This window comes from Aricia agestis, chromosome Z (genome assembly GCF_905147365.1).
Source record: "Aricia agestis chromosome Z, ilAriAges1.1, whole genome shotgun sequence".
Classification (NCBI taxonomy): Eukaryota; Metazoa; Arthropoda; class Insecta; order Lepidoptera; family Lycaenidae; genus Aricia; species Aricia agestis.
In genome coordinates this window covers 41,584,451-41,611,701 of record NC_056428.1, presented here as the reverse complement: position 1 = coordinate 41,611,701, position 27,251 = coordinate 41,584,451, and the positions used below count along the sequence as shown (strand labels likewise).

The window sequence follows — 27,251 nt, the reverse complement described above, 5'->3', positions numbered from 1 at the left end:
GAAAAAAATTATAACTCTACCGGTATTATCCAGGGACGAAACAGGGGACAACGTTTGTATGGAAAAACTCCTCTTAAGAGGAGTCCACACCGCCCTTTTTTCCATACAAACGTTGTCCCCTGTTTCCTCCCTGGATAATGCTTGTAGAGTTATAATTTTTTTCCTGAATATCTACGGCCACTAATAACAATGTCCCTATGCTTTCTTTTTTTTCATAATTTAATTATTAAATAAGATATGAACGTTCAAAAACCCAAAAAATGGCCAGATTTTCCGCTGTGTTCAAACGTCCAGAAAACAGATTTGGCTAGATTATACAAAAAAAGCAAAACATAGGAACACAGCTCAAGCCTTTTTTTAATCTTTAATGAAAAAAGTACTTAAATCGGTTAAGTTTTGGAGAAGGAATCAGGGGACAACGAATCGTTGATTTTCTGCAGTTGTCTCTATCGCGTTCTGCGGTATACGCTTGAGGTAAGGGAGACAGCTATAGATATTACACGTGCTTTTTTTTCATTTCTCTAGCCCCTGGTGTATCCTCTTAAGCTATTGCATAGCTTTTATCGCGGGCTTTAAGCGCGGCGACCGAAACAAGAAATTCCGTGACGAAAAAACCTAAAAACCTTACAGTTGATTCAGACCGCAACGCGACGCGTAGATGCATTTCTATATTAGTATGGATTTGAAAGATTCGCAAGACGTCTCCCGCAATTGAAATCTGTCAAATCCATACAAATTCTGAATTGACCAGTGCGTCCGAGTACGTTGTTTATATGGTGAAGGAGTGCATCGAACTAATATTATTTTGAAATTACGCTTTTATCATACATTTTTTTAACAAATAAAACATTACACACACTACAACACACACACATGAGAAATGACAGATTTTTGAGTGACAAGCCTATACATATGAATTATAATCTTTTATTTATGGTTGAAGTCTGTTGACAACAAGTTGACAAATTGAAAATGGATTATTGTTTTTTATTGAATCTTAGATACTATTACGGCCGTTCCCAATATTTGATCTATCTCTGGTTTTGCCTAACTAGAGATAGGAATAGCTCACATTAGACAATAGAGACATATATTTTATGTCAATTGTGAGCTATTCCTATCTCTAGTAGGGCAAAACCAGAGATAGATCAAATATTGGGAACGGCCGTTAGACAATGCTTATACGGCCAGTCTGAGATCAGCTAAGTCCCAGAGACAAGAGTTAAAAAAAATGATAGTCAATATTTTTTTACAAAATATAGGTAGTAGTCCTAATGTCGTTGAAACTAAGGTCGAATTTCGACCATTGGGCGATCTCTAGTATTCAAAAATATTTAAGAAAGTTTGTAGGGCTGCAAAAACTATTCAAATTAGAAATAAAATTAAGAATTCAGTCACAACTCAGATTTTAAATTAAATATAGATAACAAAAATATAACTTCCGACAATGATGTTGCGACTGCTTTTGAGAAATTTTTTGCTGATATTCCAGTTTCAATTACAATAAACTTAAAGGACTTTCCTGATGATGCTCTATTGTTACTTAAAGAAAATGTAAATGAATGTGATATCGATTTTAGATTTAAAGAAGTAGGTCCTCAAGAAATTATAGAAACTTTCAATTTATTAAATATTAAGAACACTACCGACTTGTGGGGCCTATCAATGAAAGTTATTAAATCTATAATCGATGTTTTCGCGCCCTACTTAGCGACTATTTTTAATTTATTGTATAAAAAGTGGCATATTTCCTGATCTAATAAAACACAGTAAAGTTTTACCTCTTTTTAAATCTGGCAGTAAGTCGGACCCATCTAATTTTCGACCTATATCTATCTTACCCACATTAAGTAAAATTTATGAAAAGATAATACAGAAAATTGCTGTTACTTACTTGGTCATCCACTCACGTCTTCAATACTACTAGGCGTCCATTAGACGGTCATGCGCTGGTCAGTCAATTCCATCAATCATGACTTTCGTTTGACTGTTGGTGAATATTGGAATTGATTCCACATTACACAGTCATTCCGACTGATTGTCAGACACGCAAAACTTCACAAATAATACACGCGTTACAAGTTTAGCGCTACTAATTTAAATAAATAAATATTCGTTTAAATGTTTATAATTTAGATTCTATTGTTAATTTTTAGTATCATAACTTTTGAGTTAACGTTTAATGGCATTTTGACAATCACGCGTCAGTCAGTCAGTCAGTCGTCTATGATAATTATCTTGCTTGATAATTATCGTGTATAAGGTGTATTCTTTGTGAAGTTTTGCGTATAACAGTCGGAATGCCTGTGTAATTCATAGATATAGATCAAGATAGATACCGTATGTCGCTCCATTTGTATGAAAACGAGCGTGCAACTTTTTTCCTAACTACTGTGACGTACTGATGATAAGAAACGTGTCCATTATCTAGGCCAACATTTCTATTTGAATTTCTACAGCTCAATACGGCACTTTTAGACATTTAGGCATTTCTAAAATTTCGACGTCCGATTTCGATAGCAGACTAAAGAACAGACTTTCGAAAGACGACCATTGCTCGTCGCTTGGCACGCGAAGTACATACACATGCGGTATCTATCTTGATATATGTCTGTGGTGTAATATGAAATTAATTCCAACACTCACCAACAGTCAAATTAAAGTCATGATTGATGGAATTTACTGACCAGGGCATGAGCGTATAATGGACGCCTTATGGACGCCTTACCCTCGTAGTGTAAGTAGGTAGCTAATATTGTAGAAATAATAATAATTAGAGAGCAAATTGTGTGCTAACGGCATCAATTATTATTTATTTATTCTATGAAGAAACATAGTTAGGGGCGTTCCGAGCACCCTGAAACGGTCCAAAACGTATAAACGCGATTATAACATCGAATTGCATCTCACCAACATAAATTACTGAACGCGTTCACAGGAAATCCGAGTTTAATCTTCTGAACGCCCAAAGTCCGAAGTTTAACGTCATAAAACCCGTTAAGCCCTGTTATGGCGCAACGAAAAACACAGACAAAAGAAATGTCAATATGACAGTTTTGACACATGCGTTTGCTTAGTTTATGTATTGTTTCTTGGTATTTTGTAGTAAAATTAACGTAAAAAGGCTTTAAAATAATGAAACCATGTAAAATAATCGCGTGACGTCACGTAAACTTAGGTAATAATAATCGCGATCAAAATAAATATGTGAAATCCATTTGAAACAGAACGAGATTTACGTCACCGCGTGAACGCGTTCAGTGAGAACTAAGTTTTATAAAAAGAAGTTTTAAGTGTGCTTGGTGAAATCCCACCTTATTAAGGAATCCTATAAACTTTTCTGTTTGAATCAAATCAAACAAGGGTGTCGACCTACGAATAATAAAAATTAAGGAAAAGTAACTCCGTCAAAAAACATGCTCCACAATACTTGTCAAAAAAGTGTACCTTAGGTACACATTTCAATACATTTGCAATATTTAGGTGACCTTGAGCGGTACTAGGCTGACGTTACATGACAGATCAAAAGGAACCAAATTTAAAACGGTAATAGTATGGGAGTTACGATTCCTTAGTTTTTATTATTCGTAGGTGTCGACAAATAAAACAAAATTCCTTATTAGGGTTCCGTACCCAAAATAAAAATAAGATAGTAAAAAGGGGAAATATCTCATAAAAATATCAGATATCCCAGGATATCCCTAAAGAAAACTATATTAGTTGCTCCATTAACCAAAAAAATGGCGCTACTAACTTAAAAACGAACGTCATCGATTAGACGTAAAGGTTACAAAGACGCTTAATAGATGTCGCTACGCGACATATCCCCCCTCGATAGCTAAGGATTTTTCATGATAGACCTACGAAAATTTTTATAATTCGTAGTGCTAGAAGGAAAAATTCTGAAATAGCTAAGCTAGAAAATGTGCGAAAACAAAAAAAAACAAAGGGGGAAAACTGAAAATAATATCCCTTTGGAAAAAAAGGAAAAAACTAAAAGAATAATAGCCCTTTGGAAAAAAGGGTAAAAACTAAGAGATTAACAGCCCTTTGAAAAAAGGGGAAGAAAACTAAAAGAAAGACATCCCGTTGAAAAAAAGGGAAAAACACAAACTCATAAAAGTTTGGGAAACGGGACAAAATGGGCAAAAAATTTTTTTGGGGAAAATGGGGAAATGGTGAGACGATTCTTGTCAGCGTGCGAATAATTTTGATCAGATATTCATAAATCATTTACATACATCAACTTTAATTTTTGCAGCTCGGTCATAATATAAAAGACACGAGACGCCCTAGCGCACGAATATTATCCTACGAATAAGAGAAGGACAACACCCAACAAAACTGCGTAACAAAACTAAGTGATAAATGATAATACTTAAAATAGAGAAATTGGAAGGAAAGTTAGAGGCACAGAAAATAGAGAATAAGGACCCCCAGGTCGTGTTGTACGGGGTGCTTAAAAACAATACTGATGACGAAGTGCTAGAGGCCATCAGGTCTCAGAATAGGCAGATTGTCTCGTAGAAGACATCCTGGGAGGGGGAGAGGATAGAATGAAAGTAAAGTACAGGAGGAAGGGAAAAGATGACCACACTGAGCACGTGGTGCTCACTGTGTCTCCGGGGCTGTGGGCGCGTTTCACCGAGGCAGGACATCTATATATAGACGTCCAGCGCGTCAGGGTCGCCGACCAGCCCCCCTAATCCAGTGCTCGCGCTGCTTAGGGTACGGACATGGGCGGCGATTCTGTAGTGCCACCGAGGAGAAATGCGCACACTGCTCCGGGGCGCATCACCGTGGCCGTGCTGCACGAATTGTCAGAAGGAACATCCCGATGACACAGGCCACAACGCACTTAGTGCGGAGTGTCGGGTCCGTCAAAAGTGGGATGTCATAGCGCGCGCAACAGTTGCATACGATCCGGAGAATAAGTAAAAGCTGTAAATTACTAGGTAATGCAATTGAATACACCAATGTACTTGGATGTACTTAATAATGTATTAAATACACCAATGCCGACAATAATGTAAATGTGTTGTGAGAAAAAAAAAAAAAAAACGGACTTTGCATTACATGGAATTATTGATGTCAATAAGAGTAGCATGTAAGGTATAAGATAAGAGTAAGACGAAAAAATAGCATAACACATATTATACTAAAACATACTTACCTGTAATAACACATCTGCCTACCATCTGTAATTGCGCGCGCTGTGAACTCGCCATAAAATTGCATTGCTTTTGGGTTATGATATAATATAACACAATGATAATTCGGATCGGCCGGACATTCCGGACTAGATGTCGCATAGTAATATATTAAACCTGTATTTTATTGGAGATGGAAGCAGTGATAAGACTGACTTGAGATGAAAATAACTAAATTAAAATTTATAGAAGTAAGACCTTGTATGAATAAAAATGTTGAAAACATACTGGACAATCCCATGTAAATGAGAGACATAGTAAAAATGTGAATGAATGTTGTTAATATAAAAATAAAATATGTAAATTAATTAATGAAAATAACAGAAAAAATTGAAATAAAAACCATGAATGTTGTAAAGGAATTGTATGTAATAAAAATGATAATCAATGTAATTTAGTATAAAATACATGTAAATTAAGTAACGGAAATAAAAGAAAATTTAAAATGTGATCCATGAATCTCGTAAAGAAATTGTATGTAATAAAAATGTAAAAGAAATGTAATATATAAGTGCAGAAAAAGAAACTGTTATAAAAAATTTGAATAAATAAAAATAAAATACCAGAAAGAAATAAGATAACATAATGTGAAATAGAAATTGTTAGTAAATAATAAGTTAAAAATAATACAAATGTAATAACGTAAAATTCATGCAAGCAATTGTCCCTTCTCATTGAAGGGGGAACCAGAGGTCCCAGATAGGGGCCAATAAAAAAAATTAAAAAAAAATGATAATACTTATGGGTTTGTAAATGATAATTGAGCTCACTGTGGAAGTAGCAGCGTTGAAAGAGCAAATTTTTTTTGGGATTTGTATGGGCAAGCGCCCGAGCTTCAGAAATTTTCCCATACAAAAGTTAAAAAAGTTATTCTTTCAGCGCTGCCACTTTCACACAGAACGCAATACAGGGGACTGTATTGAGTTTTGTTACAACTTGTATAGTCTGAAAATATTCACACAATATGAAATATGAAACAAAATAATTAAGCTATAAGGTTTGTAGTGCAAAGCCAACCATCCATATAATCGATTGATAGCTGCATTTTAGCTTTATAAAAGGTAATAATATTATTGCCACTTTTATTCGCTCTTTTTATTGCGACTCGTACGGGACTATGGGGTCAAGGATGACTTAAGATTAGTGATCGATATGATCAAGATCTCGGGGGTCGATTGACGCGAATAGACACGGCCGCTTTGAACACAACGAGCGAGAAAATAAAAATAGAAGGAAAAAAAAACAAGTAAAGCAGCAAAAGACTGATAAATTAGATCGTAGACTAAAGTAATTACGTCCAACATCAAAACACATCAACAATGTAATTCTGAACAAGGAAAAAATTTGGTTCGACGAAAGTTTTACAATAGCAATTGCGGTGATAATTAATGTAAGGATGAATATATTGATATAAAACAATTGTACAACATCAAAAACTCTTTCCACCCAATAACGATCATTAATTGAATAAAGCAAACTAGAGATCGCCCAATGGGCGAAATTCGACCTCAAATAAAATATTAAATTATAAGTTTCAAATTTCAACGCTTTTAATAATAATAATCTTTATTTCATTTATTACAAAAGTTACAGTTAAATTACAATGACATAGTAAAAGGAAGGTAAGTAAGTTATCTTCATACAGAGGCACCGCGCGCTGCTTGTATGTGTGCGCCATAGTATCAATGCGTCGCCACGTACGGCACACAACAAAATCTCGGCGGTACCAGCCTAGTAAAAAAAAGTTTTTAAATTAAATAAAACTAGAGATCGCCCAATGGTCGAAATTCGACCTTAGTTTCAACGACATTAGGACTACTACCTATATTTTGTAAAAAAATATTGACTTTATCTTATTTTTTCAACTCTTGTCTCTGGGACTCAGCTGACCTCAAGCTGGCCGTGTAAGCATTGTCTAATAGTATCTAAGATTCAATAAAAAAAAACTATAATCCATTTTCAATTTGTCACCTTGTTGTCAACAAACTTCAACCAAAAATAAAAGAGTATAATTCGTATGTACAGGCTTGTCACTCAAAAATCTGTCATTTCTCATGTGTGTGTTGTAGTGTGTGTAATGTTTTATTTGTTAAATTTTTTTATGATAAAAGCATAATTTCAAAATAATATTAGCTCGATGCACTCCTTCACCATATAAACTATAACTGCGCAAAATTTCATTCGCCTACGTTACCCCATTTTTCGTCAAAAGGGATACAAAGTTTTTGGTTCACGTATTAATATATAGACAACAGACTTCCACCATAAATAAAAGAGTACAATAATTCGTTTGTATAGGCGTAATGTGAATAAAGCTAATATTTTTGTTCATCCAATTGAATAAGCCACAGTAAAACATAAAGTGCGAAGTCACATGGTGATTATATAATAATGTTACGGAACATGGTATACGGACACGTAGTGCCATCTAGCGACAAACCAGCAAAACTTACCGAGGGAACACAGGCAACATAAATCCCCTACTCAATACTAGATGGCTATGCCTAGACCCCCCCCCTTCAATTGTTCACGTGGTATTGACAATAATAATTTTTAATCATTTTGTAAGTAGAAAGAGTATCTAGCAAATGAAAATAAATTGACTCATGTTTGTGTTTATTAAGAGGAAACACTAGGGCTTTTTTCCATACAAACGTTGCCCCCCTGTTTCCTCCCTGGATAATGCCGGTAGAGTTATAATTTTTTTCCTGAATATCTAATATCTATGGCCACTATTAGCACGTCCCTCTGTTTTCAGTCTTTTTATAATTTAATTATAAAAAAAGATATGAACGTTCAAAAACCAAAAAAAATGGCCAGATTTTCCGCTGTGTTTAAACATCCAGAAAACAAATTTGGCTAGATTAGAAAAAATTAAACATAGGAACACAGCCTTAGGACTTAGTGCTAAGTGTTGTGACCTAGTGTTTAGTGCAGTGTTAATAAAGTCTTCAAGAGAGTCACCAGGTCTTTCTCTCCAAATCCTCGAACCCTAGCACGTAACAATAATATATTGTTGATTCAAAATTTGTATTGTTTGTTCGGGATACATAGATATGTAAAGTAGTAAAAATACTTACTTGATTGATTAGGCTTCTTACAGGCGAACGGCACGTGTCGGCGGCACGCGCCGGCGGCAGTCGATGGCAGTCGGCGGCACGCGTCAGGCCTTCGAGACATGCCGTCGACTGCCGCCGATATATATTTTGTGCCGTCGCCTGCCGTCGACTACCCCCTACGCGTGCCGCCGACACGTGCCGTTCATCGGTAAGCGCTCTACTTGAAAAATGCCAAATAACTAGATAGAGAGATCGACAGAGAGCTGGCAACCAAATGTGGCTTCAGCTGTTTGAAAAAATAGCTAGACAAAAATTTCGGTGAGAAATTACCGAAAACAACGTTGAATTTATACGAAAATTCGCAGATTTCAACAAAACAGTTTTTTGGGATTACATAGTAACTAATGTCGCGTCAGAAAAAAATCCAACACAGCTAAACCCAAATGAAAATAAAAATAATTTTCTTACTTTTATTTAACGCCGGCAACTCCTTCCCACCACCCGATCAATTTAATTTTTCTTTTTTGGGTGCACAGGAAGAACTGGGCAACTGTTTGGAAAAAAATTAAAGTCACTGAACCTACATTTTTTCCCCACCCCACTACACCCACAGCCACACCCACGGCCTGCCAGCACGCAGATTATCAGAAAATGTTGTTCAGGAAGTAGCTAACGGAGTTTTAATAAAAGCCACATAACCGATTTGGTCGTCAGCTCTTAGTCAAAGATATAAGACGTCTAAGTTCGAGTCGGGAGCGATACAACTACTAAACTGAACCCCCAGTAATTATTACTCGATATTAAATTATTAATGTAGCAGGTTCTGCATAAGGAAGAAGTCAAGAGTTCAAAAAGAGAAAATAATTTACGGCGACGAACAACATTCAGTTCATTAGGCATCATAAAAAAATATTTGGTACACAAGTAACCTAGTAAATTAATTTCAAACGGAGAAAGAGATAAATGTCCGTCTATTTGTATATTTTGTTTTGTCCATCTTGGAACTTAATTGTTCCTTTAACAATTAAGTTGCGTGCCTTTGTTCCAGCTCGACTAAATTACTTTCCATGACAGGTTAAACATGTTTAAATGAACGTTATTATCGAGCTTTACGATGCGACAGGTCGATGTCAGCATTCCCGGGTGGATTATTACAGTACCGGGATTAGGTGCGCTCCTGCGTAATGCACGAGACAATAGCTGTAGTTAGGATTTACTCGTGCGCCTTAATTATACTCCGTCGTGGTAACCGCTCTCTAAATACTACTATCGCATCAAAAACATGAAATGTAAAGGCAGCCAAGCCTTCAACTTATGTTGTAATTTTAAATCAACTTTCAGTGAGTGTATCAGGGTCAATCACATTTTAGGTGTCCATTAAGCACTATGTTTTGTCCCTTGCCATCTCTTCTCTATAATCGCAATTATAGAGAAAATTAAGCGGTATGTTGGCATATTATGTCGCATTTTATCTTTTAATTAAGCAAACATACGACTAAATTATTTTAAATAAAAGCCATGAAGCGTTTTATTGTTTTTCCCCCAGTATAGTTAGTACAAGAAAACATACTATAAACAAAAAATACTATATGACAATTAATTAGGCTTGTAAATAATTATTTGTTACAATGTCTATAATAATGCTAACATATCTAGATTTATGTTTACTTTATAATTTAACGAGTTTTTTGCATGTTCATTTTGGTCCCTATTATATTTTACTAGCTGTTGCCCGCGACTTCGTCCGCGTGGACTTTAGTTTATACTGTTGTTCCCGTACATCGATTGAGTCGTTTACGCGCAAATCAGAAAATATTGTGTGGGAACCGCACATTTTTCCGGGACAAAAAACATTCCTTGTCCCAGATTCAAATTAGTATCTCCAATCTCCATGCCAAATTTCATCAAAATAGATTAAATAGTTTAGGCGAGAATCATAAAAGTTTATGGTGCGGGAACCGTATATTTTCCGGGACGAAATTAGTATGCCTTGTCCTTTCCCGAGACTCAAAGTATATCTGTCGCAGTCCACTGGTTAAAATAGCTATTCAATCAAACGGCTAGCCCTTTGACTGAACAACGCCATTCAATCACACGGCTATACGTCGTTTAGCCGACTTGTGGACTGCAACGTTCAACACTACAGCTAGACGACGCTTAGCTAACTGATTAAATGGCAAATTAACTAAGCTGACTGTTAGTTTAGTGTTATTATTACACAAGCGCAATGATAATAAGCAGAATAAATTATATTCTAACTCATTTTGAAAACAATAATTATTGCAATTAATAGGCACCTTGGTGATGCATTTCATACTCCCGTAATTTCTCCTCGAATATGTTTTGTTAAAATTTTGATTCACTCGTATGTGTCCCCATAATTTCTGTCATTTTATTAACACTTGTAACGTATATTTACGAAAAATATCCTAATACAATCACAAAACACCGGCTAGTTGACGCCATATTGTCAACAAAACGCACCTAGCGCCGCGGTGGTGAGCGCTGAACTAATTCAATCAAACGGCTGCTTTTGCATTAGAATCAGAAAGGCGTTGTTCGGTCAAAGGGCTAGCTGTTTGATTGAACGGCTATTTTAATCAGTTGGCTGCGACATATCCATACCAAATTCCATCAAAATAGATTTAATAGTTAACGCATAAATCATAAAAGTATATTATGCAGTAACCGTACATTTTTCCGGAACAAAATGTATCTTAAGTTCTTTTTCGGGACTCAAAGTATCTTTAAACCAAATTTCAGCAAAATGGGTCCAGCCGTTTACGCGTGATATCGTGACCACGCGAAATATAAAGTTCCGCGCAGTTTCGCCCGCGTAAATTAGATATTTCACAGGCAAATTAGTCTACAAAAAATAGCCTATGATCCTTCACGTGGTCTACTTCTTATCTGTGCCAAATAGCAGAAAAATTGCTCCAGTAGTTCGTGAGATCCCTTTTAAATAATTTCCCCCGTTTTTTGCCACATTTTCCTCAATTTCTTCGCTCCTATTAATCTCAGCGTGATAAAATATAGCCTATAGCCTTCCTCGATAAGTGGGCTATCTAACACTGAAAGAATTTTTCAAATCGGACTAGTAGTTCCTGAGATTAGCGCGCTCAAACAAACAAACAAACAAACTCTTCCCAATTATAATATTATTAGTATATTAGTATTAGTATTAGTATTAGTATAGATTATCCTGACGTCCACCGGACAACTGCAAATAAGACGTGACGTCGATTCATTTGGCGACAACACTCATTCAAACACCATTTTGATTTAATTTTTGTCGCGGCGTCAGTTGGCCGAGTGTATTTTTTTTTTTTTTTTTTAAATTGTTTTATTTCTGAATAAATTTAAAATAAATGTTTTCAGAAAGTCCTACATGATGCCTACCACCGGTTCGGGAACTAACCCGGCGAGAAGAACCGGCGTAAGAAACTCGCACGGGGCCCACTTTTTTACCAAAAAAAGTGAGAAAAAATTAATCTTTTAAAATAAAGTTTACAATTTTGTAACTAAATATTATATACAATATCCACATACATAATTGTAAGTCCTATAGTAATGAAGAAGTAGCCTTGCAAGAAGCCATCCTACTCCCAAGGTGTGCCATCGTTTATGAAATCATTGACCTTATAATAGGCTTTGGCACACAAACGTTCTTTAACTACTTTTTTAAATTTATTAATGGAAAGATTTTGAACGTTTTCTGGGATTTTGTTGTAAAGGCGTATACATTGACCTTTAAAAGATTTACTGACTTTACTAAGTCTGATCACCGGCATATCTAGCTTGTGCTTATTTCTAGTATTCCTAGAGTGAATGTCACTTTTAACTTTAAATTTACTTATATTTTTTCTAACATATATTACATTATCCAAAATGTATTGAGAAGCAACAGTTAGAATACCAATTTCTTTAAATTTATCTCTCAGAGATTCTAAAGCAGACATTTTATAAATAGAACGTATGGCTCGCTTCTGCAGCACAAATATTGTATTAATGTCGGCAGCGTTTCCCCATAAAAGGATTCCATATGACATCCTACTATGAAAATAACTAAAATATACTAATCGTGCCGTATCTTCGTCAGAAATTTCCCTAATTTTTCTGACTGCATATGCTGCAGAACTGAGCCTACCTGCAAGATTAACAATGTGAGGACCCCACTGTAATTTACTATCAAGTGTAATACCTAAGAATACAGTGTTGTCTACCAAATTCATCTTCTCATCATTTAATACTACATTGGTTTGGACTTGCCTAACATTGGGCAAAGTAAACTTTATACATTTTGTTTTACTAGAATTTAAAAGTAAGTTATTAACATTAAACCAATGTACTATTTTTGAGAGAGCACTGTTTACCTCGTCGTAGTTCGACTGTTGTCGCTTCACTTTAAAAATAAGTGAAGTGTCATCAGCAAAAAGCACTATCTCATTATTATTATCCTTAACTAGATAAGGTAAGTCATTTATATAGATGAGAAAAAGAAATGGGCCTAATATAGATCCCTGTGGGACACCTAATTCTATTTTGGTTCCTTTGGACCTTTTACTATTAACCTCAACCCTTTGAGTCCTATTTTTAAGGTAAGAAGTCAAAAGGCTGAGAGCAGAGTCTTTAATTCCGTAGTGGCGCAATTTCCTGATCAATGTAGCATGCTCAACACAATCGAAGGCTTTGGAGAGATCGCAAAAAACACCTAAGGCATCCTGCGACTCCTCCCAAGCCTCAAAAATACTGCAAAGGAGTCCTATACCAGCATCCGTTGTGGATCGACCCTTAGTAAATCCGTATTGATTATCATGTAATAAATTATTAGAATTAAAATGTACTAGTAATTGTTTTAAAATAATTTTTTCAAATATTTTACTAAAGGTCGGTAGAATTGATATAGGCCTGAAATTCGTGGGATCCGATTTAGTTCCGGCTTTGAATAAAGGAACAATCTTGCTATGCTTCATTAAGTCAGGAAGAACACCATTTTTTATACAGTCATTGAAAATCATTGCTAAATGAGGAGCTACGATGTCAATTATTGATTTAATAATTTTTGTGGACATGCCCCAGAGATCAGCAGTATTTTTGATACTCAACAATTTAAAGGTATCAATAATATCTCTGGGGTTAATTTCTCTAAACTTAAAATTGACATCACATTCCTTTACATTGTCTCTGAGTAGCTTTTCGGCAGCTTCAGACGAAGAATTTAAATTTTTTGTCGTTGAGACCGGAATGTCAGCAAAAAACTTTTCAAAGACCGTCGCAACTTCTTGATCATTAGTAATCTTAACTTTAATTAGGAATTAAAACCGACTTCCAAGGTGAAAACAATAATAATATCCTTCTGAAATGAACAAAAAGTATTAATTAAGTATTAATAAATTGTTTTTTACTATCTAATAATGCATTTCTCCAAATTCGGCTAAACCTCAACTATTTCTGTACTCAATCTTTATCATTTTTAGTCGCGCGCGGTCGGTACAAGATAGCTGAATCTTCAATTCTCTGACAGAATATTTGAAACTTTTGGAACTTATTTATAGTATTTTATGGAATATTTCACTCTTATATACAATTAAATGCAGAAAAAAAATACAGAAAAAAAAAATCAAGTCGAAATTCCGACTTTGGGGTCTATGTCCACAAATGAAATTGGAACCACTGTGCGACCAATGTGGACCATACCTGTACTATTATCTTAATTCTGTCACGGGTAGTAATAATGAATCTATACTAATATTACAAAGCGGAGGAGTTTGAAACGCGCTAATCTCAGGAACTACTGGTCCGATTTGAAAAATTATTTCAGTGTAAGATAGTCCATTTATTGAGGAAGGCTATAGGCTATATTTTATCATACTAAAGACTAATAGGAGCGAAGAAACAAAAAACCGAGGGAAATTATTTGAAAGGGCTTATCTCACGAACTACTGGAGCAAGTTTTCTGTTATTTGGCACAGATAAGAAGTAGACCACGTGAAGGATCATATGCTATTTTTGTGGACTAATTTGTCTGTGAAATATCTAATTTACGCGGGCGAAGCCGGGCGGAACATCTAGTATATTGTTACGTGCTAGGGTTCGAGGATTTGGAGAGAAAGACCTGGTGACTCTCTTGAAGACTTTATTAACACTGCACTAAACACTAGGTCACAACACTTAGCACTAAGTCCAAACACAAATCACTAGGTCCAATCACTAAGCACTATCACTGTCCTAGGTCGTAGCCAAGTCGCAGGTTTCACTGGTTCACTCACTATTGATCACTCCGAAATCGCCTTGAAGATCGCTCAGATTGAACTGACTTGCCGGACCTGCCTGCGGCTCTTTTTATATGGCGCGACGAATTCCAGAAATTTCCCGATTTTACGTAAACAAGTAAACAACCGTGGGAAATTTCTAGTAGGCTCGGGAATGTGCCACAATAAAACTGCCGTCCTTGCGATAAGTGCAGTAAGTTGAATTTAATTTAGACCTTATGGACTCAGTCATAAGGTCTAAATTCAAACACGCTAACAAAATAAAGGGTAAACACGTAAACAAACATTGGACCTTTTTAGAAGGTTCGAGTATGTACTTGCGCACCACGTGTCCGTATACCATGTACCGTAACACTACTCCCCTCTTAGAGATGCTCGTCCCGAGCATCATTGTTACTGCCATGGTATCGCGCCAGACGGTCTATGTGTACCACTTTGAATGTCCCTCTTGGTTGCTTTTGAATCCTGTAAGTCACATCGTTCAATCGGGTAACCACTTTGTATGGGCCGTCCCACTTGGTCTGCAACTTTGGAGATTTGCCTTTTCGGCGAGTTGGGTTATGCAGCCACACCAGTGACCCTTCTTCGAAGCCGCTTGTATTCGATTTCCGGTCGTATCTGGTCTTCATGTTCTCACTTGACTGTAACCCATTTTCCCGAACCATGGCGTGTATATAACGCATCTTTTCCCTTAAATCGCAGACATAATCTGGTACGGTCTTTGGTTCTTCCGGTGATCCTCCTGTCAAAAGGTCTACTGGTACTCGTAGTTCTCTACCGTAATTGACATACGCCGGGGTAGCTTTTATGCTCTCATGCTCGGCGGTACGGTACGACAGAAGGAAGAGCGGTATATACTTGTCCCAGTCCTTTTGTTTGTCATCTACCAATTTCGCCAAATGCCTCTCAAGGGTTTGGTTAAATCTCTCAACCATTCCATCAGACTGTGGATGGTACGCGGTGGTCCTCGTTTTATGCATTCCCAAAATTCTGCACACTTCCTGGAAGACCTGCGATTCGAAATTCCTGCCCTGATCGGAATGGATTTCTAGAGGCACACCAAAGCGAGATATTACTTCTTCGACTAGCTTAGAAGCAACTGTTGTAGCTTCCTGGTTTGGTATGGCGAACACTTCGGGCCATTTGGTGAAGTAATCCATGACAACCATGAAATACTTGTTTCCTGATTCCGTTACAGGAAATGGCCCAGCTACGTCAACTGCTATTCGTTCCCACGGTGCGCCAACGTTATACAAGCGCAGGCTCCCACGGCTCCTTGTCTGTGGTCCCTTCACTGCAGCGCAAGTAGTGCATTTGCGGCACCAATCCTGTACATCGTCTCGACAATGCAACCAGTAGAATCGTTCTCGCACTTTTGTTAACGTCCTCTTTACTCCTAGATGACCTCCTGATACGCCATCATGCATTTCACGGAGAACATCCGGTACTCTCGTTCTTGGGACCACTATCTGAAGATGGAACTCTCTACCGTTAGTCTTCTCCCATTTCCGGTAAAGTATTCCGTTTTGAAGAATCAGACTGTCCCATTGCGCCCAGTACGCCTTAGTGACAGCGCCAGTGGGTGCAACCTCACTCCAGATTGGCTTTACGTCATCCCGTTTCTTCCATGTGATGATGTGTCGAAGGTCGTCATCTCTTTCTTGAGCCTCTCTCATACCATCATTCTCCCATGGACCCAAAGGACTTGTTTTCGTTAACTTTAATGTTACTTCATTAGATTCCTGCTTAACACAATGTCTGCAGTCTTCTGAACACGGCCTTCGTGAGAGTGCGTCGGCATTCCCATGCGACTTTCCGCTGCGGTGTTTCGTCTTGAAGTCATACTCCTGGAGTTGTTCTATCCATCGAGCTACTTGGCCTTCTGGGTTCTTGAATTGTAGTAGCCACTTCAAGGCTGCGTGATCAGTTCGCAGTAGAAACTGTCTGCCGATGAGATACTTGCTGAAATGTTGTAGCGTCTTTACGACAGCCAAGATTTCTCTTCTTGTCACACAGTAGTTTCTCTCTGGCTTAGATAAAGATTTGCTGAAATATGCAATTACAACTTCTCTTTCACCCTGTTTTTGAGATAACACCCCTCCAATGGCCGTGTTGCTTGCGTCCGTGTCGACTATAAACTGACCTTCAGGTTGTGGATACCCCAGGATTGGTGTTTCACACAGATGTTTCTTTAGTTTCTGAAAAGAATCTTCGGAAGTCTCGTCCCAAATAAACTGTCGTTTATCTTCTGTCAGCCGATGTAATGGCTTGGCTATCTCTGAGAATCCCTTAACAAAACGCCTGTAGTAGGAGCATAGGCCGAGAAATGCCCGCACTTCGGTTTTGTTCTTAGGGGTTGGCCAATTTTGGACTGCTTCTAGTTTCTCTGGGTCCGTCTGAATTCCATCACTGGAGATAACATGGCCGAGATAGTTCACCTTACTCCTGAATAAACGACACTTTTTCGGATTCAACTTTAACTTGGCCCCCTCTATTTTGGCGAAAACTCGTTCTAAGTTTCGCAAATGGTCCTCGAAGTCGCGGCCAACAATGATGACGTCGTCCAAATAGACTAAGCAAGCCTCTCCAACTAAGCCTGCCAGTACACACTCCATGAGTCGCTCAAATGTGGCAGGTGCGTTGCACAATCCAAAGGGCATGACGTTAAACTGCCATAGACCTTTACCGGTAGAGAACGCTGTCTTCTCCTTGTCTTTTGGATGAATTTCCACCTGCCAGTATCCAGATTTTAGGTCCAGGGTCGAGAACCATTTCATGCCACTCAAGGTATCCAGAGTGTCGTCGATTCGAGGTAATGGATAGCTGTCCTTCTTAGTGACATCATTGAGACGTCTGTAGTCCACACAAAATCTTGTGCTGCCATCTTTCTTCTTCACTAATACAACCGGTGAGCACCACGGACTTGCAGACGGTTCAATTATCTTATTCCTTCTCATGTCCTCCAAAAGGCCTTCAACTTCTTTTTCCTTTGCAATGGGTATCCGTCTTGCTCGTTGACGAATTGGGTTCTCGCTTCCGGTATCTATCCTGTGCTGAACCATCGACGTTCTTCCAAGATCGCCTTCCTGACTGGAGAAGATATTCGCGTGGCGTTGTAAAAACTTCTTAGCTTTCATGCCCTGCGAATAAGTCAGATTACTCTTGCAGTCATCGAGTAGCTCAGTCACTATTCCATAGTTGCTGGTGTTTGCTGCGTCTGAGCCTGTGATCGAATTACACTTTCTCATCCAGACAACTTCCTCGCACTTTCCAATGACGTCACCTTTGTTCAAGCAGATCTCGCGATCACCAAGATTCAAAACTCTGACCACAGCGTTACTGCTTCCACTAACAAGGGTTCTTGCCGTCATCAATTTTTGCGCTGATGTCTTGGTAGGTGTGTCTTCGATTAACACGCATCTGTTTGACTTCTTCTTTCCAGCTGGCGGTAGTTTCACCAGCACCCGAGCTTCCGCACGTCCAGGTATTATGACTTTCTTTACACATTCAACTTTCCCGCAGGCGCCTCCAAGGATAAAAATTTCTTCTTCGCCACACTTGAACACTCCGTCGGCGACATTAATTCTGCAGTTGTGCTTCTTCATGAAATCCAAACCCAAGATGCAATCATCCATAATCTCAGCCACGATAACGTCATGAGGGTATGAGAACTCCCCCACATTCATCGTAACTGACATTTCTCCCAGGACGGGTATTGGCTGACCGGAGGCGGTAAGAAGCCGACAGTTAATTCTCCTCTTGTGCCTCCTTGCGGCTTTTATCAAATTTGGGTTCACTATTGTTCTAGAGGCTCCTGTGTCTAGAGTCATTTTGCAATCCGTCCCGTTAATAGTCCCCTGAATCACCAGACTATTCCCGCTGCTTGCTTGGGAGACAACCGTTATTGGGGCTTCCTCCGTGTCAGCCAGCACTCGCCCCTTAGTCCTGGCTTTTATTCGTTTCCCTGCTCCCGGGCAGGGGATGAAGCCCCTTGCTTCTTTAGCTCCTCCATTTGTTCCTCGAGCCTTTTCATCCTTGCCATCTGGGTCTCTTTCTGCGGGCAGTTAAGCTGACCTCTCGCCGCACTTGTAGCACATGGCTCCAGAACTTCTCTTCGTAGGAGCCTTAACCTCCTTGACTTCCTCAGAGACTTCGCGGATCTTATATGTCTGCCGTATGTCACGCCGAACAGCCTCGACCTCTAAAGCATGCGCCAATGCTTCCTTAAGCGAGGTGTGGTGACGTAGCCTCACTGCAGCTCTGACCTCTAGGTCCCTGATTCCGTCGACAAATGCTTGCACAATGTTCGTGTCGATCATCTTGGAATCGGCTCCTGGGTGTGCCTTCTTGACCAGTTTTTCTATTTCCAACGCCCATTGTTGTAGTCCTTCTCCTGGGTGTTGGACTCTGTCACGCAGTTGGGCACGGAACACGTGCTCCAGGTGTCGCTCCCCGTATCTGGATTCAAGTGCCTCCATCAGGTCTTTAAACCCATTTCCTGTATGCGCTTCTAGGACCGACAAAGCTTGCCCTCTGAGCGCAACTGTGAGAGCGGTCAGGCATTGTTCATCATTCCATCCGTTGGCAGAAGCAACCGTCTGGAATTGCTGACGATAAGCGTTCCAAGAAGTAGTACCGTCGTATGGCGGCACTTTAACTCTTGGTCCTTGTACCACTACGGAAGTTCCACTAGGCGTCGCGATTCCTGTGGTTTCCACGCGCACTTTCCACTTCTGTAATTCTGTGAGGCCGGTTTTCACATTTTCCATATCCACTCCTAACCCCGTAACTCGTTCGTCCATTACGTCTACATCTTTTCGAAGCTTAAACACCGTGTCACTGACATCCTTTATAGCTCCAAGCGCTTTTTCTTGGAGGTCTTTTTGTTGCTCTTGTGATTCTCGAATCGCTCTGATTTCAGCACCGAGCTTGCGTTCTTGTGACTCTTGTAAAGCGCCGAACCTGCGGTCTTGTGCCTCCATCATTGCCCTTTGAGAATCTTTCAACGCCTGACTTTCAGCTTTTTGAGACTCCTGCAAAGCCTGAATTAATTCAATTATGCTTTCCAATTGAAGGGCCATTTGAGGGGCCGTAGAAACTACGGGCGATGCATGGTGGCTGGAGCCAGTAGGCAGGGGTTGAGCAGACGGAGCTCGGTGGGCGGAGCTAGTGGGCGTGGCCTGGTGGGCGGAGCCAGTGGGCGTGGCCATTTCCAAAGTGGGCGGAGCCTGAGGGGCATGGCCAGTGGGCGTGTCCCGGTGGGCGGGGCCAGTGGGCGTGGCTTCAGCCAAAGTGGGCGGAGCCTGGTGGGCGTGGCCAGTGGGCGGAGCCATGTGGGCGGGGCCTGTGGGTGGGGCCTGTCCCTCAGTGGGCGGAGCTTGGTCCCCAGTGGGTGTGGCCTCCGCAACTCCTCTCTCGGAGTCAATGGCAGCAGCTCGCTGCGCCCTTGTCCTGACACTCCCCTTGAAGTCCTCTCTCGGAGTCAATGGCATCTCCAAATCGCACTTCTGACACCAGTTGTTACGTGCTAGGGTTCGAGGATTTGGAGAGAAAGACCTGGTGACTCTCTTGAAGACTTTATTAACACTGCACTAAACACTAGGTCACAACACTTAGCACTAAGTCCAAACACAAATCACTAGGTCCAATCACTAAGCACTATCACTGTCCTAGGTCGTAGCCAAGTCGCAGGTTTCACTGGTTCACTCACTATTGATCACTCCGAAATCGCCTTGAAGATCGCTCAGATTGAACTGACTTGCCGGACCTGCCTGCGGCTCTTTTTATATGGCGAGACGAATTCCAGAAATTTCCCGATTTTACGTAAACAAGTAAACAACCGTGGGAAATTTCTAGTAGGCTCGGGAATGTGCCACAATAAAACTGCCGTCCTTGCGATAAGTGCAGTAAGTTGAATTTAATTTAGACCTTATGGACTCAGTCATAAGGTCTAAATTCAAACACGCTAACAAAATAAAGGGTAAACACGTAAACAAACATTGGACCTTTTTAGAAGGTTCGAGTATGTACTTGCGCACCACGTGTCCGTATACCATGTACCGTAACAATATTATAAAATATCAAAACTGCCGAATCGATTTTAATCATTTTTTCAGTGGCTATATATTTTATACCCGTGAGACGCCGGGCGGGTCGCTAGTTTAATATATCTATACTAATATTATAAATGCGAAAGTATCTCTGTCTGTCTGTCTGTCTGTCTGTCTGTCTGTCTGTCTGTCTGTCTCGCTTTCACGCCAAAACTACTGAACCGATTGCAATGAAATTTTGTACACAGTTATTCTAGAGTCTGAGAAAGGACATAGGCTACATTTTGATGTGGGAAAATATCTTATTTCCATGAAAATATCGATGAAAATTACTTCGCATTGCGCGTGGCCAGCGCTCATCCCGGGGGTCCTGGGTTCGAGTCCCGCAGGCGGAACAAAAAGTTTTCAATGTTCCTGGGTCTTGGATGTGTATTAAAATAATATTTCAAAAATCTTAAATATATTTTATGTATAATATTATAAAAAATCCAGAAATATATCGACGCGATGCAATGAACATTTTAGTTCTAATACGATTCAACAGATGGCGCTTTTTTTTACTTCGTTGTAACATAGAACTAATCATACTTATTAGTTATTATGTTTTTGTTTATAGTTTTTAATACGTTAGAATATTATGTTTAATAATATTATCACTTGCTATAATAATAATCAATCTATCTGATCTTATAGAACTCCTACTGCATTTCTAAGGAGTTCGAGTGTGTTGTGTTGGCCTATATTCCATCCAGAAAATATTTTTACATTTTAATTCTAATATATGAAAACAGATGGCGCTTTATTTTTACTTCATTATTATAACAGAACTAATCATACCTACTTTATTATATATTATTGTTTTTATTCATAACTAGCTGTTGCCCGCGACTTCGTCCGCGTGGACTTTAGTTTATAGCGCGCGGTGTCAACAAAATTTGTGTCAAATTTAAAAACTTTTTAAAACCCTGGTAAGTGGTACCCCTCTTAGGGCCGCGCAGCGCGCTACACCGGAATGGCAGCGCTGAAAGTGCTCGCCTCGCCGCTGCCATTCCGGTGTAGCGCGGCCCTTAATTAATCAAAATACCCAAAAACAGCTGTGCAGTGTGCACATAATCTGTACTAATATTATGAATGCGAAAGTATCTCTGTCTGTCTGTCTGTCTGTCAGTCTCGCTTTCACGCCAAACGCCAAAACTAACGAACCGATTGTAATGAAATTTTGCATACTGATAGTCTAAAGCCTGAGAAAGGACATAGGCTACTTTTTTACTGGAAAAAAGGGTTGTAAGGGTCGTAAATTTGTTCAAAAAATTCATAATAGATGGCGCCGTGCGTCTTCTACATCGCGCTGACGCTTGCTCAAAAGTCTTTCTATAAGAGGTGGTATCATCTTACATTTAAGTCTCGATTTTTTTCGATTGTTATATCTATTCTACGGTATTAAATAACTCAGTACTTTATCTGTGCAGGCAGTGACGTAACCTTAAGACCAAATTTCACCAACGACTGTTAAAGTTAATGCTCGAATTAGTATCACGTTAGCTGTTTCGTTTTTCATATGAATGAAAGAGAAGACAGGATATTTTAACAAGCTGTTAACACTAACAGACGTTGGTGAAATTGGGGCTAAACCTATCAATGATAAATAGTTTATGGGTAAAGTTGTGTAATTGGGGGGCTAAATAAGCTTTAAAATTTGGCATAATATATAAAGTTTAACATACAAAAATGAAGTACTTATTGTTTGCACACTGCACAGCTGTATTGATTTAAGGGGTACCAGGGTTTTTTTATAAAAGCTTTTGACACCAATTTTGTTGACATCGCGCGCTATAAACTGAAGTCCACGCGGACGAAGTCGCGGGCAACAGCTAGTATAAGATAGATTATTTTGATGTATGGAGGAAAACAAGTAAACAATTTTGTTTCTCTGTAAAATAAGAGTTTAATCACTAAAAGTAAAATTATAAACAAACTAAATACAACAATAATATAATAATATCATACCTGTAAAATAAGAGAAACGACAATTACGTTTATTGTTATTCCTCCGATAAAATATTAAAATATTTTTTACACAGATCGTTTCTCTTAAATCATTTTTTTCATTATAATAAAATTGTCAACTTACTTCAAAATCAAATAAATCATACTTTCTCTTTGGAACTTATACCAGCCTACTCTATAACAAGAAACACCTAAGAGGTAAACTTACATATATTATACAAAAAAATCGACTTTCTATTCCTCCCTTACAAAACACCAATTTCATGGACCTAATATTGATAGGTAGCTCTTGCACGGTCCATCTCACACATGTTTATCTCTCTTAAAGAAAATATCGTGCTTGCCAATATTTCGACTTTTTATTTTAACTACAGAAGTTTAACATTATAATATTATACAACAAAAACTTGCCTCGCATTGTAAAATAAAATCTGGAATATAATAAAACGGGGACACGTTGTTTATACACGATAATAATGAACATTTATTTTAGCGGATTTGTTATTATTTTGTGTTTATATGTAACAGAATACAGTTTGTAATATAGATATTGTATATTTTGTCAACGTTCAATGAAGAATGAAAGTAAACTATCGTTGCCATCACTTTGTCAACAAAAACAAAGAAAGAAAGACTCGCGTATAGAAACAATATCAACGGACCTTGTTTTTGGAACGGGAGGATATTTTCTGATTATATTTGTGTTTGTTTTGAGTTAGGCAGGTATCTCGTAACTATCAACATCATCTGAGCCGCGCTACTCGCTAGGAACTGTAGCTTTCATCGTACATTTTCATGCACAGCTATTACAAGTAATACTTGTCGCTACTTTTATTTAGAGTCAACAGCTTCAATCTTCTCGATCGTCGTAATCCCATTCGCTAGGTTGAAGTTCGCTGAAGTACGAAGTACCGTACGACCCTGACGGTCTTCGTTAAGACACTAGTAACGTCTGTTTGAATTACACCATGATTAAAATTAAAGGTTACTTGTAGGCTAGCGGTTGCAGGTGAGACATTTTCTGATCTTTGGATGCTGGACGATGAAAGAAAAATTGTGAGGAAGCAAGCTGGTCAGCCCCAGGTTGACCGATCATTCTTCTGGTTTGGTTAACTTTGCTAGCAACGAATGATGTATAGTGTATACTGTATAGTCCTGTACAACCAGACGGACAATTCAAATATATTATAGTCCCAACCACCACAATATTTCAAAAGTCAGTTTGTTCTTATACTGCTGCGACGTTTGAGGAAAATGTAAATTTATATATTTGAAAGGCCGGACCGAGGCTCAAAATAAAATCATCTATTCTCCTTTACCACCGGTAGCCTCCGATTCCAAAACCTATCTTACCAACTACAGAATGTTATCCACCAAACACAAGGGTACAAATTTCTTAGAAGAAAGTTTTTTTCTAGAATAAATCTATTTCGGAGTAGATTTAATCGCAGTACAAATAATTACAATACAAATTTTTAGGAGTTGTAGTATTTAGGAGTAGAAATGTTTTGGATTGTATACATATCAAAGTAAATACTTTTGAAAATAGTAATATCCAGAGTGGAATTGTTTGATAACAATAAATATCAAGTAGTAGAGTAGATGTATTTGAAATTAAGTCTATTTAGGAATAAATATTTTAAACATAGGGATATCTAAAAGAAAAAACATTTGAGGATAGGCATATTTAGGAGCACGGAAATTTTATCATTGGGCTGTTCCTATGCCGTCAATCGCATAACATAATAATATTATTGCGTGCGTTACGACAGACTCATGAATGAAAGCCTTTCAAACAGTTTGATACACAATAGTTATTATATTAATATAGTCGATTTGAATGCATGCATTAGTTATGTAGCATGTGTGGGTAAAGAGCGGCCCCCGTGCTCACATAACGTCGCGTTAGTGACGTTAGTATATTATGAGCGAATGAACATTAAACACGGGCGCATCGACCAATTTCCTAAACGTGTTATGGACTGGGCTTAATTATTGCACTTAATTTTGTCCAAATTCTGTTCAATTTAAACTTAATTTTGCGTCAATTTATCGAAGCGAGGCGTGGGCGGGGCGATCGACTAAGAGCTTTTATTCGATACAATTTTACTCTCAAAGCGAATCCATTTTTAGATCATTCGTGGCAATTGCAATAAAATTATATTTTATGCTAGGAAAATATTGAATAAAACTCAGATTCGTTATAAGAAAATTACGGTAGCTTACAGTTTTTAAGGAGTAGCTCGATATTTAATGCAACTTAATACAAAAGCAGTAACTTAATAAAAAATTAAATTAAGAAATTTAAAAAAACCCCCGCCAAAACAACTTTAAAAAGTAATGAAATAATATTTACTGCCTTTAAGTTCAAATAATGCCTAACTTGTGTAAAGTAATATTTTAGTCCTTCATTGTTGTCACGCTGTGTCGGGGGACCGCCAAGTAAACTTAAACCTACAACCGCCAAGTCGCTGGTTACCTATCTCGATTCAGAATGAATGATCGCGATGACGCTGTGAATCTTATATCTCTAAACGAGCAATACTTGTATATATATATATATATATATATATATAATTGGAATCTCGGAATCGGCTCCAACGATTTTCATGAAATTTAGTATATAGGGGGTTTCGGGGGCGATAAATCGATCTAGCTAGGAATCATTTTCAGAAAATGTCTTTTTATTCGTGTTTTATCGATAATCGATAAATTGAAAAATATGACTCTTCCTGACATCTATACTATTTTGCGAGCAACTAATTGTTTTAACGACCAGGAGATGGCGTTATTATGTAACACGATGTCAATGAGTGTTTGCTATACCGAGCAAAGCTCGGTCATCCAGGTCCTTGATCCTTAAACTTGTTACGTGAAATCAAACATCTACGTTAGCGGTCCCCCGACACACCCTGACAACAATTATGGACTAAAATATTACTTTACACAAGTTAGGAATTATTTGAACTTAAAGGTAGTAAATATTATTTCATTACTTTTTAAAGTTGTTTTGGCAGGGGTTTTTTTAAATTTCTTAATTTAATTTTATTTCATACTTTTTAAACTTGCGTTGGTTATAGTGCAGAATAATTCCTATCAACAGAATCATATTCTCATGATTACCATCTATCAATGTCCTTTTCGATGAGGTCGTTAATATGAGCCCAAACATGAAACCTCTACTTTGGGTTCATACGAAGCTCGGTTCCTATAGAATCCAGGTGATGCTGCAGCAACAGCATGTAAATATTTACTGTTTATACTTTATCTACTTCTTACTGGTTGTCGCAATTAAAATGAGCCCAAACACGAAACCTCTGCTCTAAGTTGGCAAGGAATTGGATAACCTATTGATTACCAGGTGATGCTGCAGCACCAGGTCAACTTTCCATTATTATGTGTATACTTATATTGTATATTCACAAATGTCACGAACTAGAATGAAATATAAAACCCATCACACGACTACAAGTTGCTAACGGCCTTTCATGAACCAGATAAACCCTGATTGTCCAGCACTGAGGAGGCTGATGATGATGAATAAGAACTAAGAACACTCTCGATCGTTTAAGCTTTCAAACAAAAAAAAACTAGATCAAAATCGGTCCACCCGTTTGGATGCTACGATGCCACGGACAGATACACACACAGACAAACAGACAGACAGACAGACAGACACGTCAAACTTATAACACCCCTCTTTTTTGTCGGGAGTTAAAAACTTATAACACCCCTATTTTTTGTCGGGGGTTAAAAATACGAAGGAAGACTTTACAAAAAAATACTATTCTAACGTGACTTTTTAACACAAATAACAAAGCCCGAAAGTTATATAATATCATCCGCAAACAAAATGTGCCAATATTTTCTTAGTTCGTTTGCTACATTTTTCCACACTTCTAATGGCGGCTCTCGACATAGGCGAACGCGTTGGCCAACGCGTCTGCAGACGCGTTGGCCCAATGTGTAGAACGGGCGTTCACGCGTTGGCCAACGTCTAAATACCTACGGCCAACGCGCGAACGCCCGTTCTACACATTGAGCCAACGCGTCTGCAGACGCGTTGGCCAACGCGTTCGCCTATGTCGAGAGCCGCCATAACACGTCACGACATATCTGGGATCTCACAGATGTATGCTCAACTATCTAGTTGAGCATACATCTGTGGCGCAATCCGTATACCATCTATATGGTGATTGGTGATGCGGCGGCTTGGCAATCGGCATGCATAGCTCACGCTTCACTCACCTCGCACGGCAATCGGGTTGCCATTTTAATAGCACGCGTACTTTACTAAGTATGTCAATTCCAGAAGACTTAAACTCTGTTCTTCTCTGATGTGATTTAGGCAACACTGTCTTAGGAACCCGACAAACAATAACTGACCAGCAAAATTGCAACCAAAATGAGAACCTCGGTCATGAGAAGTTTAAGATTAGGTCTGAAAAACATACTTATAGGTTAATTGGATCTCTACGTACCAACAGTTTGAAGTGGACTAATTTTTAATGTATGGCGATAGTTTTCTAACTTTAAATTCAGCTTCAATAAAAAAAGCTATTTGAATTGAGCTACCAATAACCAATGTGATTTGAAGCTCAAAACATTGTTTTCTAATAATAATTCGAGCGATTGACAAACAACCACAATTAT

The 27,251-nt window shown here is 38.4% G+C and overlaps 2 protein-coding genes and 1 long non-coding RNA gene across 3 annotated transcripts in view; 1 reads left to right on the top strand and 2 right to left on the bottom strand.

Annotated features, from left to right (window-relative positions):
* Positions 1-27,251, bottom strand: part of LOC121739148 (neurocalcin homolog) — a 296,747-nt gene that overhangs the window by 110,433 nt on the left and 159,063 nt on the right. The gene's annotated exons all lie outside the window — the stretch shown is intronic.
* The window catches only part of LOC121739149 (neuronal calcium sensor 2), a 137,082-nt gene that overhangs the window by 101,660 nt on the left and 8,171 nt on the right, over positions 1-27,251 (bottom strand). The gene's annotated exons all lie outside the window — the stretch shown is intronic.
* LOC121739151 lies at positions 1,758-27,152 on the top strand. The gene is made up of 3 exons (XR_006037401.1): positions 1,758-1,885; positions 12,631-12,636; positions 27,141-27,152. It is a non-coding gene; the product is annotated as an uncharacterized LOC121739151 (long non-coding RNA).